At 45.2% G+C, this 12,575-nt stretch overlaps 1 protein-coding gene across 1 annotated transcript in view; it reads right to left on the bottom strand.

The window, feature by feature from the left end:
- The window catches only part of NME7 (NME/NM23 family member 7), a 90,603-nt gene that overhangs the window by 2,332 nt on the left and 75,696 nt on the right, over window positions 1-12,575 (bottom strand). The gene's annotated exons all lie outside the window — the stretch shown is intronic.

Raw genomic sequence — 12,575 nt, 5'->3', positions numbered from 1 at the left:
AGATTCTTTCTTTTACTCTGTGCTCCAGCCACTTGGCTCAGGAAGGCAGCGCTTTCCTTACTGCTTAATAGGACATTACATTGTAAACTGCCAGTCTGAACATGTTGTTCTTTCTGCCAGATTGACTCAGCATAGTTAAGTATAATTGTAGCCATTAAAGTGAATTTTATCTCCCTCCTTGTTATATGGAACACCTGCATTTCATAAGAGAGACACACAAAAGCACTAGTAAAATAAAAAGCAGAGAGAGAGACATATACATATATTTAACAACACAAGCCTTTAAGGCTGTGTTTGCACAAACACTTGCACTAACACACACCAGCTACTGCTTTTACAGCCCTGAGCATTGGCACTTCTGGACTTCTGCTCCCAGCTTGGCCAAGGGCAGCTGTCCAGCATGGGCCAGGCACAACCCTCGGCATGGGTAGGGAGCTGTGCCAAGAGCAAAGAAAAAGGCCACGTGCAGTGGAATCTGCTGCTTCCTAGGTAATAACTCGGTGTCCAGCCTCAGCCTGGGGTGCTGATACAACTGCTGCCAACACAGGCCCCGTTTCCAGGTTTAATAGAGCTGAGTCAACTCCCACCCCTGCCTGGGCTGCCTCAGCTGGAGCTTCGTGGCTCCTCTGGGATTTAAGTACTGATCTACCCCTGCAGCACACACATACTGGCCTTGCCCAATGCCTGCTCACTTGCCACTAGCAACAGAAGAATTAGTGCTATTTTAGTCCCCAAAGGCCCCTTGATTTTGTGCAACCAATTTTCCCAGGCTGGGCTGAACAACCTCCCTTTACTTACAACCTGTGGAAAACCTCTTCCTCCTCAATTAGCTTTTATTGGATTGTTCAAGATCCACACAGGCTGTACTGGCAAGGCTCAGACATCAGAACAAGCAACACTACATTTCACATACTGCACAAAACCAGGTGCTGGTATGTTCTCTTTATGTGTAATTATCTCTATGTGGGTCAGCTGCCACCCAGCTCCCAGTAAAACCAGTTAAGAGCTGGTGTGTCTGTGGTACATAGGAAGGATCCTACTCTCCAAGAACCTCACCCTTGGGAGCACGGCAGTGCTGGACAAGAACCACGAGCACTTAGCCCACTCACATGACCACATGTATGTTGTTATGAGAAGAATCAAGACTTCAGAAGAACCAAGACTTCAGCACTACCAAGAGATCTGGGGTGCCCCCATCTTATGAGGTCCCAGCTGGAGACAGCTTGAAGAACCCTCATTCTACAAGCACCAGGTCATTTTCCAAGGGAATCCAGGAACTGGTGATAACTTGCATCAAGCATCCAGATGGGGGTTAGATACTCCAAAATACCCTGTATTTTAGGAAATAAAGTTCCTCTCTTTCCCAAGGACTGAGCACAGTCCAAACCACAGAAAGGGGAGCTTTGCCAATACAAAACATCTGAACAAGCCTCACATTTGACCAAGGGCAAGGTCAGCCTCTCTGAGCTAAGCACACTTCTGATCTTTACAGGATCCAAGGGTGACAAAGCACAAATCCACACCAGAAGCTGATCTGAAACCAACCAAACATTTCACAGATGCCACCCAAATGCCTTTCCAATGATGCTAACACTCAGGTGTGCTCACTGCTTCCCAGGGATGAGACAGGATCAAATTCAACATCAGTACTCCCCTTGCAGATCCCAGGAACTATCTACCTGCTTTGCAGCATGCAGCTATGCCCTCTCTAGCTCCCATTCAGGGACAAATAACAATAATGCTCAGGAAGTAACAATGCGTGAATAACCATGACCTTCTGGCTCTGACCCTATAAACTGCTTCACTGAGGAGGAGCTGAGAGCTGCTTCAGTTCCATGAAGTTTTGTTTCAGTCACACACACTCCCAGCAAAACCCATGTAAATGAAGTTGGCTGCTCTCTCTGAGCACTTCCATGCATTACCACAGTTTCAGGAGCTAATACTGCAAGCAATAAAAAAATCCAGTCTAATGCCCTGGCTGACCACAAGCAAGTATCATCTGAACAATGTGTGCCCTAAGTGCATGGAAAGGCCAGGCAAAAGGGAAGCAAATCAAGTGAGACAGCCAATTTTCTAAGGAGAGCAAAGGATCTGGGTCTTAACACAGGACTCTGCACAGGCACAAAGTGTGCTGAAGATTCCAAGTGTAAGAATTACAGGCTCTTACAATTCAACTCTCCTGTCCAGAAAATAACACAGTGCTGATGAGAGGTGCCTGCTGAGAAGCTTTGGAGTCAGAGCTTTTGTCTACAGGCCAGACCCAGGCACACCTTGGGCTGTAGCAGCACTCCACACAGGTAGAACTACAGCCTTGCCTCAGTTTTGGAGACCAAACTTCAGGAAGAAACACTGCGGAATGAATGTCTCCTCTGAAGGAAAAAGGGCCTTTTTTTCCCCCTCTTCCCCCACCAATAAGACAAGTGGGTCACAGCAAGTGAAAGTGGAAAAAAACAGTTTATTAACACACAAACAAAATAGGGTAGAACAGGATAAAAAAACCCCCTCAAAATACAACCAATTCCCAGAGAGGAAACAGAGACATGGGCTCAGACCAGCCAGGGCCACCCTGTGGGCCCGCTGGACCGGTGAGGAGGGAAGGGAGGCAGTGAGGCAAGGGAGAGGGAAGGGAAAAGGAACAAGAAAAACCAACAGAACCTTTTCCTGCTAGCTGGAACACAAAGGAAACCAAAGAACAGCACAGCGCTCCCGATGCACTCCCTCCAGAGCCCTGCTGAGACCCAGAGCCCCCTCAAAGAAACCCTGGATCTGAAAGGGTACCTCAACATCCACAGTCCACCCCCCCAGTTCCCCTGGGCTGGCAGTTTTTAACAGAGACCCTGTTAGTCTCCTTCATGGCAGAAGCCAGGGGGCTGACAGGGTGACACGTGAGCAAGAAAAGGGCTGAGTTCACCACAAATTCACTTCTCATCCATCACGAGAAAGGTGACAGCAATTTCAGTCCTTCCTCTGCAGAACCAAAACTGGCAGCTGGGAGATGGAAGCTTTTTTTCATCCCTGTATTCATTTAGAGCCTGTCAGGAATCTTGGTGCCTTCCACGCAGCTAGACAGACAGTCATCAGCACCCTCTCCCCAAAACCACCATAACGCTGTATCTCCTTGGTCAGCGTAGGCATCCAGGCACGTGATCCAGAGTCTTTGCTGACCCTACGTTTCAGCATCAGTACACTCTCCCTAAAGATTTAGGTCTGATAAATTTTTACATGTTATCTCAGTTTGAGATCACAAGCAGGAAACAAAAAGCTTTTTCTGCCCATTAACATTGGTTTGTATATCTGCATGAACTTGCCGATGCTGTTAGCAAGCACACTTGCTAACACCTAGCAGCAAAACCACACCTCAGCTACAGTTCACTCAGCTGATTCACATGACTACATCATTAGATTAACACACTGAAACCCCCATGGGTTCATACCATCCTTTCAGCCATAAGCACTCCAGAAAGAAAACTGATGGTCAAAGAAAACAGTCTACTTACTCACTGTTGTATGTATTCTGAAAATAAAAAATTATTTTCCTACACAAACCTGAAGAGGGTTTGTTGAAAAAAAAAGGGCAGGTTCATCACTCCTGCCTCTCTCCCAAATGTCACACAATGTAAGAAATAAAGCTAGCCAGGCTGCCCAAGACAGAACAATTTGTACACATGCACTTCAACTATCAAAGTTAATTTCTTAAGTAGAGCTGGGACAAAAACCCCAATGCACCAAAAAACCCCAACTTTGCAATGGAAGGTTTTATGACATAAATGCTACAGGATAACAAAGAGCACATTGTGCTTTTATGCTGTGTGCTGTTAGCACAGTCACCTCAAGAACTGTGTATGGTTATGTTCAACTCTGAAAACATAGCGGAAGAGAAGGACAAGGGGAGCTATTTGGAAACTGTACCATAAACTAAAAGATTAGAAAAATCTGAATTCCAAACAGGATGGAAATGAGAGGACAAGACAGTAGTTCATTATACCACAATCACAAATAACAAGAAAGTGAGTTTTATGGTATTTACTCTAAGAAAAATAAGTGAACTCGAAAACCACTTTAAAATAACAAGGTGTTATTTTTATATCATACATAACTGACTCAGATCACTGATTTCTGAAGTATAGATACTTGTAGATTCAACAAGAAGGTACAGGTTCATTGAATCTTCGCAGCCCCCATCATAAGCCAACTGCTCTGTAGCTGGAGCTGAACATTTTAGTCCAGGACTCTCCCGCCTGGAGTTCTACTTCTGATTTAGTAACATCTTTGAGCACCATCAGAACACATCACTGGCCTGGTAGAGCCACTGGAATGAAAAAAGTGTAAGATCCCATCTCCTATCAGATGTGACAAACTAAAACATGACAGCAAGTACTGCTTTCCTAAGGATCCCAAACCGCTCACTGAGTGATCAGGATCTCTGCCTCTGCACTTCATGCTTATCTTGAGGGACACTTGCTTGCCTGCCTCACAATCAGGAGTTGCTGTGGATGTCTTGTAGGATGCCCTTGGAGCAGTGAGCTGAGGTGAGACAAGACCCTATAAGTGTACCACACGTGTCAGTGCCAGCTGCAAACACATCCCAAGCACTGGATAAAAACACTGGAAAGGGCCCCTGCTGCTTGTACCTGCAGTACCTAAGTAAAGCCAGGTTTGGATGTGTTCATACAAGCCACAGGCACTGCCAATTCTGAGCAAAGGCTCTCCAGCCTGCTCATGGAGCACTGACAGTCCTGGTGCTCACAAGCTACCAGGTTATGGCCAAGAGAGGAGACAGTGATCACACAGAGACAAGAACAAGTTTTCCAACCACATCACAGATCCAAGCGAGGATGGAAGCAGCAAACAAATAAATAAAGTAGAAGGTAGCCAGCATTTAAAGCCATTCCTGAGCAACCGTGATGCTCAGCCGATCATTATTTGTCCAGGGGGACCCAGTAGGCTACACATGGCAACAGTGTTAAAATCATGAAGATGAGATAGTAACAAAATATCCTGAAAGAAACTACTAATCAAAGGCACCACCAGCAGGGCATTGCATGCACCACCCCAAGCCCCTGCGCTGACTGTGGCTCGCTGTGCTGACAGGGAACATCCCACCAAACCAATGGCATAAATTCCCCAAGCATAGAGCTCCAAGTACCTTCTGAGACATGTCACTGAATCTAGAAAGCTCCATTCACCTGTGCAATGGGTCAGTATGAAAAGCCCAAGAGTTTGAGTCTCATCAGCTTTCAGTGATTTCAACGCTGCTGCTGAATGCCAAACCATGCATGTACTGCCATGGCAAGACTCGACACCTCAGTGATCAAGTTACTATTCAATGGCTGGACTAGGGCAGCTACCTGAAGAAGTCCACAGTTCCTGGTTTGTGGCTGGATAGTCTTGGCACACTGTCTCTCCCTAGCACAACAGCAGTAACTGGCACCAATGTGGAAGGAAACTTGCCCGCTCAGCAACTCTGAATGCTTCAGAGAATTGCCTCTTGCTCAGAGGCTTGCTGACATGTATCAGTGTATCTCAGGAATAGCTGTGGATGCATCATTCCTCCCTATGCGCCAGTGTACTTAGAGGTTAAAGACGAAGAGGAAGAATGCAGCTCTTACTGAAACCAGAAGATGCTGGGTGACTCCAAGGAGCCCCAGACTACAGCTAACATCCTTTCAGGTGACCACTGCCATCCTGTTCTGGGTTTGCACAGCTGCTAGCACAGGATCAACACTGCCAGGGTCTAAGCCCTCAGCACTGTGACAGCACAAAACCAGTAGTGGCATGATACTACGTTGTGAATCGTTAGCTATTATTAATTACGAAAGAAGAAGTAGTTTCTAGAGCTTGACAAACCCTAAGCTCAATGGTATTAGCATCTATGACAGACAGGAAACTTTATTCACAGTTTTCCATCCATATTAACACGTTTCACTTTGGGTTTTTCCTCCCATGTTCCACATATATTTCAACACATATATGAAAATAGCTGACTTAAATTCTGCTCTTCATTACTTCTGGTAATTAGTGAAGGAAGCTGCACTGAGAAGGGAAGGGGTAAACCCCACACAGGAAGCACCAGCAGAGCTAATAATTTGTATATTTGATCTCTGAGAGAGGTGGGAGGTGCAACTGGCTGAGGTCAATAATAGGAAACCACATAAAAATTTATGTGCATCTCGCAGCATGTGTGTTACAGAACACAATAGTGTTTCTCTTATCTCCCCAAATAAGGTGCAGGGCCCTCTGCTCCAGAAATGAAGGATATTCTGAGCTTCTATGTGGCTGTGCAACTACAGCATGCCCTTACTGCTCTTGCTGTATAAGCTGTTCCCCTGAGCTTTTTTGTCTTCTTTGCTGTAGTTTGCCCATGGTGCAGCTGAGTAGCAGCCCAACGTTCTGCTTCAGCTGGAGGAAGAAGAGAAATGCAAAGAGGACCTGGGCTTTTTGGTTCAAAATGAGAACGTGCTGAGGGAAAGAAAGAAGGCAGTGGCCTCAAAGACACAAACTGGGCCTCAGATGAGTTATCAAGAAGTGTCATGCCTTCCCTCCACCTTGACCTCCCCTCCACAAAATTACTTTGCTCAGCACAACACAAACACGTGCCAAAAGCCAAGCCCTGTTTATCACACAGGTTACCTTCAGGATCAGGTGAAACTTAAAGAGCTTTGGCAGCTGCTTGGTTCACACTCATTAACTTCTTCTCTCTGGCACTTATAAACCTCAGACTTGGCAGAACAAGGGGTAACCGGACCTCGGATTTTACCCAGAAGTGGAAGCAAAAGAGGTGAGCTATTTCACAACTCTGTTTAAACAAGTTCCTGGTTTAGTTTGCCTGTCTGGCCCACAAGTATAATAATTATACAACCTATGCTCAAAATGAGGCTGCCAAGTGACTTAATAATACAGTAGTTTTTAAAAGAGAAATCACCAACATCTTCACTATCCATCCACCTATTACTGCTATTTTTAATTCTCAGTTTCCTTCAGATAGGCCTAAGCAAAAGGATTACTTAATTCTCTGTACAAGTATATATACAGCATCAGGAAACATTGCAAGACAGCATTCCAGTGCTGGCTAACATGTTCTGATATGCAATAACACCACCAAGTAAGATTAAGTTTTCCTACACTCCAGATTCTTTCCAACCTGTTCCCATAGCTGTTGGATAAAAAGTCTCAGAAAGTTTAAATGGAGAAGCACTTAAATCATAATAACCATTATCTGATAAACCTCTCTAGAAATCATCTTGTACCAGAAGAAACTGAAATTTCCAACTGACAGACAAAAATAGCTACTCCTTGGATGAAAACTTGGGGGAAGAAAAGTGCTAAAGCAAACCTCACCCAAACCATTCAATTTTTATTACTTTTCACTGGAAACGGTGAAAAGCATTTTACCCCAGATTATGCAGCTCAGTATGGGCCTCTAATAAAAGACTTCATTGCCAAATTGCTGTATGACTGAGTGAAACAATGGCCTCTTTATTAAAATATTTTAAAGACTCCTGAGAGAAATGCGGACGGCTCTAATGCCCTCAGTGAAAGGTTCATTGCCATGCTATGCACTTCTGCGGTGTAATGTTTTACAAGCTGGGCTGCCCTGTGAATGGAGAGAGTTAGTTCTTGGCTGGCAGAGGCAGCTTGCATAATAGCAGACAAGTTAATCGGTAACGAGCAATGCAGGAGACCTTTGTTCCGAGTGTGACACGCACAAATTCCACACTAAGCACATTGACGCTTCTGAGAGTTACTCATTGACATGCTTTATTAAATTGCTTGGACTATACCTCAGTGCACCAAAAAGGACTAGTTTAACAGCCCTACATCCTTCTGATGCCTTCTGTCCTAAAGTGTTGCACTTTAACCTCAACCCACGGATCAGCTCATTACTGTACAGAAGCATTTCCAGGGTGGATGACAGCGAGCACCTTGCAGCACACCCACATGTCCAGACAATGGCAGTGGGCAGCCAAGGAGGCAGCACACAGGAAAGGGCAAGCTGGCAGCCAGCAGAGCACTTCTGTAACAGGAAGTGGTATGGGAAGCATGTGTTGTGTTCCCCCCCTCCAAGGTGAGTGCCCCCTGGTCCACTCTGAACAGCTTGCTAAAATACCACCCTCCCCCCAGCCTCCCTGAATAAATGGAAAGGGAAAGGAGACATAAGACATGCTTCTCCTGGCACTATCTGGAATGCCAGACCACAGACAGCTGGCCTCTAGCAGGTGGAATACACACTGCACCAAAAGCTTAGGAGCAGCACAGCACTTAACACTCGGCAGAACGTTCAGTTTATACCAAGTCTAAGGAAAACAATCATGGTTTTCATTGTCCACAGCACCTGCCTGGACAAAACACATCTGCTGAACTGGACCGTCCTGTCACCACTTACTGTACATCACCTCCCATCTCCGGATCCAGGCAGCTGAACTTCCAGTGCCAGAGCTGCGTGAGCAGATGACCATAGCCGATCCGTGCCTAGGCGATATTACTTGTCTGCTCTAATGCCCTACGAGCAGCAAGCCAGCCTCACTGGTGCAAGGCTGAGCAAAGGAACAAAGAGCCTCCAGCAGCTCGTTGCACAGCCTGCCAGTCCCCAGCCCTACACTTGAACACCACTGCACAGCTGAAATTCAAAGAAGTGATGGGGGAAAAACCAACCATCATGACAGCTCTCTCAGAAGACAGATGAAACCCACTCTGATAACAGCAAAGTCATCCCCCTTTGATAGGTTATTTTCATGTCTGTGAGTGCCACAAATAGCTCTGAGGCAAGGGAGAAGGCCAGCAAACGATACTCGAGGAGGTCCTCACTCCTGCCTGGCTGGAAAGCTGCCCATGACACTGAAAACTGACCCGTCTCTCCAGGGTGCGGGTGCCCAAGGAGGAGCCTGACGGCACCCGGCAGCCATGCCATGGCACATGCAGCGCCCTGGGGCTGGATTGGGAAGGCAGCTGGCATATCCCCCACTCCCACGGAAAGTGGCTTGAGAGATCACCCCCCTCTGCAGTTCCACTCCTAGCCCGGCAGGCACACAAAGGCACAGGTAAGCACACACCCGCAGCAATTGTCACGATATTGTCCAAGCATTAGTCACCTCATAACAGCATCTCCCCCAGCAACAGGGAGAAGGCTGTTTCACTCAGAACTCAAGTTTTATCCATCTCACAGCAAATCCTTTTTCATGCATATCTCGCTGAGGGCAGCATCCTCTCCCTCTGTGTCTAGGTACACACACACAAACACATGGATGACTATTAAGGACTTGGTAATGATGCAAGGAAACCCCTTGAGACAGACTGACTGCCCCAACACCGTGGCACAGGAACACAAAGCCAGCGTGGGAGGCTCAGCAGGCTGCACTGCAACGGAGAGACCTTTCAGGTTACCCCAGATGTGTGCATTCTATCATCCCCGGAGTGTTTTCCTGCATTGCAAATGCCCCCATGGAACTGCTCACGCACACAAAAAAACAAAACCAAAAACTTTGAACTGCACAGTATGAGCAACAAGTTACAGGCAGACTGTGCCAAACCCGAGAAATTCTGGTTTTGTTACAACTGCAGTTCTAGGTTACCAGTTTTTAAATTACATGGTTTCCTGCATAATCTGAAAGGTACTGAGCCACTTGAGACCCAGGGAACTGAGGTGTGTGTACAGCACCACCTCCTGTGGGAAGTTTTACTCACTGTACTTCCAGTGATGTAAGGCCTTTATGACTGATTTTTAATTTGCCTTCACCTCTTTAAAGAGGGACATAAACTGTGAAGTCTGGTAGCCACAATACCTTGTATCACTACTTTGATTAAAGACAATTCCAGGAATGATCAGTTTTAAGGAAACTTGTTTTGTCTAGAGAATGATGATTCATCAGATCCAATGGTTTGCAAGCTTCTATTTCAACAAGATATTTATCAGAAATGTTCCTCAGGTCAAAGATGGTGAGTTGAGAAACAGAATCATCTTTCACTGCATGTACACGACACATCTCTCGTCTGCTAAACAGAGCAGTTCCTTGGCATATAAAATATACATGTTCCAGTCCTGGCTCTACCTGACTCAGAAGGAACGTGAAAGCAGGTGAGTACTGTAATTGCTTGCTCCAAATAGGACCTGCTTCATATAAAGCAAAAAAAACTTGACCAGAGGTAGAGCTCTACCTGCTTTGGATGTGGGAAACAAATGCAACCCCCTGCTCTGAATGAATGTCCTACACATCATCAGCTGCTGGTTGAACCTTCAATCATGAAACTGCATCATCTCACAAATACTCCATCGCTATCAGTCTCCCTTCTCTACTTCCTCCTTTCTTCCCTCTCCTCATTAAAACGGGAAACCGATAACAAGGCTGAGAAAACTGACTGTTCTGAGCTATTTTTGTCTATCCATTGTCACTTGTAAAAATATATTTTGTACTGATAAGAGGACACACAAGTATATTAAGTGAACGACAGTAAGTGCCTGACCCAGTAAGTCAAACAACTCATCTAAGAGATTTCAGGGCAATATTCACACTCCTCCTGTATCACTAAACTAGGAATAAAAAGAGCACTTACAGCTCTACAACTGAAAACATACAGATTTTTCTATTGTGACCAGTCCCATTTAAGGCTCAACTGCATCTCCCCTCCTCTCTTGAGCCAAAGTTAGTTATTCATTAATTCTGATATACTTTAGTCACAGCCTAAAATGTGAAGCAGAACAAAGACAGGAGTTAAGGGTCATACTGGTGGGAGCAAGTGCTCGTATTTGCTTTTGGGGTTGGTTTGTTTGTTTGAGGGGGATTTAAGATTAAAAGTGAACTTTCCTTTTTTCAGGTCCCTGGAAAAGAGGTCTATGAGAAAAATACTGAAAAACTGCTGTACTACATTATTTAAATATAGTGTTCTAAACTAGGTGCACAAGCTGACCCTTATTTAGTTAATTAGTCCTTGCTGTTCCCAAGACACTGTTGTCCTGTCTCCTTTCACCAAGTACTCCTTGGTCACGATTTTTGGGAGAAAGGTCATAACCTTGCACTTCCTAGAGACAGTCAATGAAGTGCAAAACACCAGTGTCACCTAGAGTTTGGCTATTCAGGAAGCATTTTATCTAATCTTCAATTACCTATCTCATCTCCTCTAAGAAGTCTCCATTTGTGGACAATGAGACAGCAGCTGCAATTGCAAATTCTTCAAATTTCAGCTAGATCTGAAACTGGGTGATGAAAACTGCAGAGAAGGGTGGAGAAATCTTAAGATAAGCAGTGTCTGGCACTAAAGATACCCGAGTTCTAGGACAGCACCAGTGTGTTCCCTTCTACACAGAAACACACTTCTGTTGTGCTTCCATAAACACTATGCATTCAAGGCCTGTCATAGAATACTTGGTCAACCAGGGATCTCCCCTCTCCATTTCCATTTGGTTCTGGAAGTTCAAAAGCTACAAAACCAATTAACACACAAACAAACCTATTCGGCTTCCTATCCACAAAGTGTCAGCAGCTGCAGTCCCTCCATGTTTCCTCCAGGATGCCTTGGGCACTGCAGGCCCTGCACACACCCTGTGTGCACACAGGATACACGGCCACAGCAGCAGTCAGGACTGTGGCAAGAACACCTAGTAAGCTGCTCTAGCACTAACAGTGTAAATACTCCACACACCAACCAACAGATACAACCAAGGCTTTCTTTGTACAGACCCACTGCGCTCAATTCAAAGGATCCACTGCTTTATTTACTCACTAAAGAACATTGAGCGATGTCTTTTGCGACTGCTGGCTTAACCTGGGCTGTTACAGAAGAAACTACAGACTGATGAAGAGCCATATTCCACATACAATTATGCCTACGGTAAAAAAAGATCTTAGCTCCCTCTCCCAAAAAAGTACAATCAATAAACAACTGTTAAAATTATCAGACTGCAACAGGAACTGCAAGGCGTGTAGTCAGAGTAACACTAGATCAAGAACTTCACTTATGATTGAGCTGCAGGATTAAAAGGACAAACACATGTAATGGGGACCTCAAGAAAGAATGCCAGCCTCAGTTTTTGTTTTGGACCAGCAGTTCTTGCCTCACTTACAGTAGCTCTGAACTCAATTTAAACAACTGGCAAAATCCGCTTTGCATCAATGTAATGTGACAGACTGTGGACACGAGAGAGAGAGACAGAAAATTCTGATGGAGTACTAAACTGTTCTTTGAGTGTTTGCCTGTTTAACTTTTCCCTTACAGCCTATGCCTTTTGCTCTGCTGCCACTGGAAAGCCATGGCTGAGGAACTTCAGGCATGTGGTGAAAAATGTGTTTGCTTGTTTAAACCCTGAGGGAACAAACTAAAAGTTGTCAACTTTTAATGACATCTTGAAAACGCTCAAAAAAGCTGCAACTTTGTTTACACTGGTTGCCATTCTCCGGGTTGAATTTCACTAGTCCGCGCCACAAACCAGATGTGATGTCCTAGCAAAAGCACTTTAACCCACAGGTTATTTTGTGGAGGGAGATGGTGATGCAGTTAGCTCTTCCTCACTCCCCTATGACACCACCATTTTGGCAATGTATAATTACCTAAGTAGGACAACTCTTGCTGCTCCATGGTTCTGC

Source organism: Corvus kubaryi, unplaced genomic scaffold, assembly GCF_017639235.1.
Source record: "Corvus kubaryi isolate FWS band 111438036 unplaced genomic scaffold, C.kubaryi_AGA036_p1.0 37341, whole genome shotgun sequence".
Classification (NCBI taxonomy): domain Eukaryota; kingdom Metazoa; phylum Chordata; class Aves; order Passeriformes; family Corvidae; genus Corvus; species Corvus kubaryi.
The sequence above is the reverse complement of the archived record's forward strand: the minus strand, read 5'-3'. Positions and strand labels throughout refer to the sequence as shown.